This window comes from Marmota monax, unplaced genomic scaffold, assembly GCF_021218885.2.
Source record: "Marmota monax isolate L192 unplaced genomic scaffold, Marmota_monax_Labrador192_F-V1.1 WCK01_AAM20220418_F8-fsc00235, whole genome shotgun sequence".
Lineage (NCBI taxonomy): Eukaryota > Metazoa > Chordata > Mammalia > Rodentia > Sciuridae > Marmota > Marmota monax.
The window spans coordinates 1,730,825-1,738,727 of NW_026693185.1; positions in this window are offsets into that span (position 1 = coordinate 1,730,825).

The following is a 7,903-nucleotide window of genomic DNA, read 5'->3' on the forward strand; positions in this document are numbered from 1 at the left end:
GTTTTGGCAACGCTGCTTCTCGTCCATGAGGCACGTATTCTGAACCTGCGTTTGGGGATCTGTGATGGACCCCAAACTCCAGAGGTGTATTTCAGTTCAGTTCTTCAAATACATTTGAACACCTCTCTAGTGATTTGCTTTTTCACACATTGGAAAAGGGACGGGGTTGGGGGGGGCGGGTCAGGGAGGGAGCAGGCAGCTAGATGCCCTGTCTTCGCCCTTCAATGCTCATATTTGAGAGAAGAAAGCAGATGCCATACACTGTCACTCCCGTGCCTGGAACGTGGCAGCCCTAGAGGGGTTGGCATGAGGTCCAGACCGCAGGCTGCCCATTCCAGGGTCCTCTCCCCCGAGAGCCAGGGGAGAGGTGGATGGATCTCGCCTGCGTGGCTCCTGGCTGCCCTTGATCTTCGGCCTGCTAACAAGGGCTCCTGATGCTAACTGCAAAGTGCAGAGAGATGAAGAGCAAAGCAGGCCAGGAGATGCCCTGGAGGCCATTGGACCCAGCCGATGACCATCATCGTCCGTAACAAACAGTATCTGACGTTACTCCAGGATCAAAACCCCATCTAACCCCTCCCCTAGCGGATGCCCATCCTCCCAATCAGTATCTGCTTCATAATTCTACAGACAGACTGATTCTACAGACAGACTGATTCTACAGACAGACTGATCGAGGGCGGAAAGAGCCCTTCCCGACAGTGAGCCAGGCAAGCCCAAACCTCAGGGGCCTCTTCCCTGCCCCACCCCCGGCAGCCGTAGAGACAACGGCTGCGCCTTCTGCTGCCCGCGCAGGGGAGCTGCCCGTCAGCCCCCTCTCAATGTCCAGGCTACCAATCATGGCCCAGAGAGGCCACTCCAATTCCACTGCCGGCCAGCTGGAGAAGTGGCTAACCTGGGCTGGAGAAGCCAGATGCCCATTCCCAAAGGACTGGCCTCAAGTGGCTGGAGGTTTCCATATCATGTTCCTCAAGGGAGGTACCGGGTGTGGTCCTAAAGAGCAAAACACAGACCCTCAGGTTGCTGTGACATGTCTCCAGGATGTGTGGATGGGAGTGGCTTCTGCTCACCGTTCTGCTATGGCTGACTCTTAAAATAAATAAAAAATAACTTACAGGTGAACAGGAGCCCTGCAGAGGGGGTGAGGGGGTGAGAGTTCACAGCTGGACCCGCGCCCTCCAGGCTTGCTGACGGGCACTGTCATCTGTGGGGTGTGAACGTGGCACCAGCCACACGAGCACTGTCCTTGCCACACCCGCCTTTCTGGAACACCAGCGTTTTGAAGCATCCACCCACTACTGATTTATTCCTGTGAGCCCAGTGCCCACCTCTGCCGAGGGTGTGGCTAAGGATAAAACACAGTCCTGTGGGGCCTGGGATGGGGACGCGTCCTGGGATGTGCATCACAGTGCAGGAGGGACAGAGGGAACACGGCAGCGCTGTGTCAACAGGCCACAGAGGCTCACAGCACCGCGGGGCACTTGGCAGTCGTGAGGACAGCGGGCAGAGTCCTGACTCTCTAGTGTCCCTTGAGGGACGAATGTCTGCATGAAGCCTGCACCTGCATCACTTCCCCCATGATAGTTGTCACAGAACCATTTCACACCACGTGACACAATCGCAACCACAGGTCCGCAAGGCACAGTCCACACCCATCGGCCATGCAGACAGTGCTGAGGATGCTCACTGTGGTGTCCAGGTAGTTCTCAGGTGGAGGCCCCCCGGTGGGAGGACCTGAGAGGCAGGGCGGAGGCCAGCCACGCCCAGCTGGAGGAGCCCAGCCCAGGGGCTTCCCGCTGCCAGCTCTGGAGCTTGAGGAGGAGGTGGGACCAGCGGACCCCCAACAGCCTCATCTCAGGAGAAACCTGATCCTGCTCATGGTGGTGTTTTGAACCCCTGCTTCTCTGCTCCTTGCTCACTGGGTCATTCCCAACTTGATACCTACACGGAGAAAACAAAACCTGAAGGTGACACTGATCGCAGAATCTTTTCACTTAATTCTCGGTGGGTAGTAAGGTTTCGCTGGCAGGAGGCGGGAGAGCCTGTGGACTGCCCTGGGGGTTCCTGGGGAACCTCCTCAATGCCCTCGTGCTCAGAGGTTCTCCTGATGCACTGCTCGCTGGTGGCTACATACCCCCTCTCCCTGGTCGGGGGGATCTGGCCTCTCCACCAGCGCAGGGAAAGGCAGGCAGAGAATCAAAGATTCTGGAAACCTTGCAATAGACAAAGGGCATCGGCATGAATTTGGGAGATGGAGGTTTCTCCGGGGCCTTCAGCACAGCCAGTGGGTTATGGCTTGGGTAGGAGGTGTCCCCCGAAGCAGTGGGCAGGCAGGGTGGGCTGGGGGAGGCGGGCGCTGTGGGTGTCCCTGTGGGGGCTGTAGTTTGTCCCCATGAGCATGAACAGAGCTCTCTCCCTGCTTCTGGCCGTCATGAGCTGAGAGCATCCCTCCTGTGCCAGCCCTTTGGCCATATGCTCTGCTCGCCTGGGGCCCAGAGCTGTGGAGACGGCCATCTATGGACCAAACCTCTGAAACCGCGAGTCAAAATACACTCCTCCACCTCTAAGTTGTCATTGACAGGTCTTTTGGTCACAGCAACGAAAAGCTGACTAAAACACACAGTTGTTGTGTGTTGTAAGACACTTCTAATCCAGCCACGCAGTAACACCAACAACAGCTTTTAAATTATTCCTTAGAATATTTGCACTTAAAGCCATGCAAAGAGTTGGGTATTGTGGACATGCTTGTCACCCCAGCTACTTGGGAGGCTGAGGCAGGAGGATGGCAAGTTTGAGGCCAGGCTGGGCAACTTGTGCCGCAGTCCGGCTGCAGCAAATAACTGGGGGGTGACGAACAACTTGTGTACGTTGATACAGCAGGAGTGGGAGCCATTTATTGTAGGACAACAGAGGTATTTATACATTCCACACAGCTTATCTTAATTAGCATAAACTAGATACAGCAGTCAACCAATAAGAAATCTCCACACTTAATGGCTCGCTGGCGCCACCTCACAAACCACTCCCCCTGGCAAAATACCAGGCGCCATCCAGACTTGTTTACAGACTCTAACAAACTTGGAGAGACCTGGTCTCATATTTTTTAAAAAAGGGATGGAGATGTAGCTCAGCAGTAGAGTGCTTGGCTAGCATGCAGGAGGCCCTGGGTTCAACCCCAGCACTGCGCGCCCGCACCCGCGCGCGCGCGCGCGCACACACACACACACACACACACACACACACAGAAGTATAAAACTTCCAGTGCTAGCTGGAGACACCAAACCAAGTTCCCACTACCAAAGTTCAAATCTCTGGGTTTCTCTGTGCCAACATGAGCCGCCACCTGTCTAACTCACAATTTGTGATGCTTGAGTTAGTTTGTACATTTGCTCATATGAACAAATCTATTTCTCTCTCAGAAAATGAAAAGTTGGAACTAAAGGGTTTTTACCTGCATAGCTTCTTGGAGCCTCAGAGGCCTCTTGACGTGGATCCCCTTGCTCTGCCGTGCTCTGAAGAGTGACCCCAGGGGTGTGGAAGTCAGAGGAAAAGCTCTGGTTCTGGTGCTGAAACTACACAAACCGACCGCTGGCCCAGCCCAGCTCGCCTCTGCCCCAGAAGCCCAGCTCCCACCTGCAGCAAAACTGCCCCAACTAGTATCTAGAGATGTTGCCCCAATGTCTAGAGATGCTCCCAGAATTTCTCGAGAGGAGGAATGGCATCTCTGGTGGCTGGAGACCCGGGGCCACTCTCCTTTCTGGACAGTGAGGTTCTAATGAGAAGCCACCCAGTCTTGCTGCCTGGTGGGACTTCCTGGAGGGACCGAGCCTGGGGGGCGGCCAGGAAAGAGCAGCCCCTCTGTTAGCTGACCAGGTGCCCATGGCACCATCTCTTTCCATCCTCCAGCCACCTTCAGGCAGGGGCTAACTGTCTTCCTTTACAGGATGAGGACACTGAAACTCAGAGAGAGGAAGAACTTGCCCTGACGTTGTGCCGTGTGCTGTGGCAGGTGGGGTTTCAGGACCCAGACTCTCATCCAGTGTCCCTCGTCCACAACCACTAGGCTACACCACCCTTTCCTTCCTGAGGCTTGAGGTATGAAGACTTTAGATTGGACAGGAAGAGGGGCCCTGGAAATGTGCCCAGCTCCCTGCACAGGCCCCTGCCTGCCAGAGGAGCAGACGCTCGCTGACTCTTGACTCTTAGCACACCCGAAGGCCTTGGAGAACCTCTTCCCAAAGAAATGACAGTCACGTGAGCACAGCTGCGGCCACCCTGCTGCAGCCTGCTGCCATGACCAGTCCACACCCACGGCTCCAGCCAGCTGTGGGGCCAAAACACATCTTTAAAAACCACATCTGTACTGAACACGCACAGACGGTTTTCTTGTCATAATTCCCTAAATAACCAGCGTAACTACTGTGCGCACAGCAACCACGTTGTAGGAGGTGTCTGGCCGCCTAGGGAGGATGGCGAGTGCACAGGAAGGTGGGCCTCGGTCACACCCAAGCACCATGCCGTTATCACATAAAGGACTTCCGCATCCAAAGACTCTCATCTGAGGGGGTCTGGAGGGTTCCACCAAGGACACTGTGGGCAGTCTGCTGGGAGAGCTCACAACAAGCAGCTGTCCTGCCTGAAATTGTCCCAAGAGCCCTAAGTGGGCTAGAAAATAGCCTGACGCCCACAAGGTGGGAAGAGGAGCTTTGGTAAATAGCAAAGTAATTAAGAGGTTCATTAGAGAACGTCTTGATGGTACAGGTGAGACACTAGCAGGAGGAGAGACTCTCAGTAACCCTGCTGTGTGAGGCAGGGCTCTCTGGGAACAGAATCAACAGGAGGTATAACTACAAGAAGAGGGATCATCAGGTTGGCCTACACGACCAGAGCTGGACAGTCCACAGTGGCCGTCTGCAGGCTGGAGAGCTGGGAAAACCGGTAGCTGTGCAGTCCAAGAGGCTGAAGTCCCAGAACGAGAGGGGTCAACGGTGCTGCCCTAGTCCCTGACCAAAGGCTCTTGGAGAATCTGCTCTGGAAGATGAAGAAGCAAGAGGCGGATGTCCTCAGAGGGTCGCAGCAGCAATCAAGAAGCCTTCAGGAAGAATTGAGCTGCACCTGCAGCTGCCACGTCCTTGTTCTTCCAATTCTTATTCCATCCAAGCCACCATCCTATTGGTTGGTGTTGCCCATGCTTAGGGAGGTTCTCCACTTCAGTTGGCTATCCCACATGCCAATCATTCCTGGATACACCCTCACTGACCCACCCATCTCCTCTTAATCCTTGGCATCTCGTCATCCTATCAGGTTGCCGCTCAAGTTACCCATTACATCTGTCTGGCAGAGGGGCGCAAACTCAGCCCAGGGTTGCCATGAGCAGCTGCCCTTCTCTCTCCTAGCTTATCAATATGCAGAATTTCACGGACAGAAGGCAGAATTGGGATAAATTTACGTTCCTGCATCATGGTCCAAAAAGCATCCCCAGGAGCTACACCTTAGCAGCCATCAAGAACATGATGAGATGGGCTCTATTTCAGTTACTCTGATCTTGGTCAGCAGCCTGAAACACAGGTCAACGGAGTCAAGGGAGAGTCTCTCCACGGTGGAGTCCACTCCAAGAAGAGCTGATGGTAATGAGCCTGGAAATCATGTCTGATTGATGAAAAACAGAGAGCTCCAGAACTGTGAGATAAATAGCATTCTGTTCTTCATGAGTTGCCTTGTCTCTGATACTTTGTTATAGCAACAGAAAACAGACGCAGAGAGGTGACTTGGGTTGTTTCTCTGTGACCCAAAGGATCCGCATGTGGCCTCATAGAGGGTGGGCTGGGGCTCCAGCTCATCAGGAGAACTTGCTTTCGAACAGAACCACGCGCCCAACACTGAGATGAGGTCTCGGGAGAGCTATCCGCTCCTGGACAAGCTCATCAGAGGCAGGTGGCCTTCAGGCCTGCACTTCTGCAAGGCTGCTGTCCGTCAGGGGTCCTTCTGCTGGCTGTGCTGTGGGGTTGGAGTGTGAGCTCCGTACTCGGGGACATGCGCGGTGTCCAGAGCACGGTTTTTCAAGGAGACACACAGGGCATCGGGAGATGGAGGTTGTGCTTATGACATGTCCCTTTTGAAGAGCAGCACTGGACCCCACACCTCCTAGTTTGCTTGCCCTGAGGTTTCCCAAAGAGAAAAATAAAGCACAGCAGTGTTAAAAAGCATTTCTTAATACTTCATCGTGGCTTCGTCAGCACAGGAAGGACAGGATTCTGTGCATCCCGCGTTTCTGGAGGCCGTGATGCCAGACAGCAAGTGTGCTCGCCCCAGGAGATGCCACGACATGCCTTGGGTGAGCAGTTATCAAGGACGATTCTTGAGGCTGTGGTTAAGGCCTGAATGTCCTCCAGGCCCAGGCATTGAAGGTCTGGTCCCAGCACGGCCCCGGGGAGGTAGTGGGGCCTCAGGAGGCGGGCCTGGTGGATGGAAGGCCATGTGGGGAGCCCCGAGGGGATACTGACCTTTGCGTCTTTCCAGCTGCATGACCCCAGGTGACACCTTCCTCCTCATGTGCTCCCTCCATGGTGTGCTGCTTCCTCAAAGTCCCCAAAGCAACAGGCAGCCAGCCATGAACTGGAACTTCTGAGACACTTGACTCAAAATAAATATTTCTTCTTTTTCAGTTGATGACCTAAGGTATCGTGTGACAGTAACAGAAGGCTGACTCACACACTCATAGTTCTAAAATGTCTCCACAGGGAAGAAACGAATCTCACCTATGGAAGAATTCCAAATAAATGACATAGACATGTCCCCCAAAGGAGGGCACACAGCTCCCCCTTCTCACATATGAGCTGTGCCTACTGATTTCCTTCCAAAGAATATGGAAAGGTGGGGAGATGACCCTACTGTGGAGAAATCTGCAAACCCTATGTTACAGGTGGTCAAGGTTAACATCCACCGTCCTAAGTCAGGTTGACAGTATCTACCTCCAGGTGACGTGACGGAAATGGCACTTTGCCTCTGTGGTCTTTCTCCAAAGAGACCACAGCCTCAGTCCTATAGTGATAAAGACATGGGACAGTGTCCAGTACAGGAGTACTCTGTGCTCCTGGGAGATGTCAAGGTCATTAGAAATCAGAGCAGTCTGAGACAATGTCACCTCCTAGCCCAGAGGAACCTAAAGTGCCATGCCAAATGGGAGGGATCCTGGGAAGGGACCCTGGGAGGGGAAAGAGGACATTGGGTAAAGATGGAGGGAGCCCTAATGAACTGTGGGCTCCAGGGAACAGTGAGGGGTCCACACTGCTCTCTCAGCTATATCAGAGCACCGAGCTGGAACAGGATCTCAGTGACAGGGGACACTGTGCACAGCGAGGGCACTGTGGGAACCCTACCTGCACCGTCACTCCATCAATCTAAACCTGCCCTGAAGCCAGGTCCTCTACTAATTAAAGGAAAGTGCTCCCCGGGCCTCGTCTCCAGCAATCCATTCAGGCAGCCCTGGCCAACTCTGTGTGCTAGGTCTGGGGGGTAGCCATCCATCAGTCCAGGGGTAGGGCTGCCACTCTCTTGCTCTCAGCCATTAGTGACTGTAACAAAGGAGCTGGTGGCCTTGGGACATTCTTCTTGGCAGAGCCATAAGAGTGCGCGATCCAGAGAGCTCAGTCAATACCGTTAATGGCTATTGTAGAAAAGCCAATGGGGGCTTGGGTCTGCAGAAATCCATCTTCCTGCTCCCTGGGGAAGAAGGGGATGTGGCAGAGAGTGCTGGATGCCCACCCAAGCTCCTCTTTCCTAGTTAGGGAATCTCTGTATTGCCCTGGTCAACAAAGTGTCCAGCTAGAAAACTACATCTCCCAGCCTCCCTTGCAGATAGTGGGGGCTAATGAGAGGTAAATGGAGGGCATTGCGTGGAGAC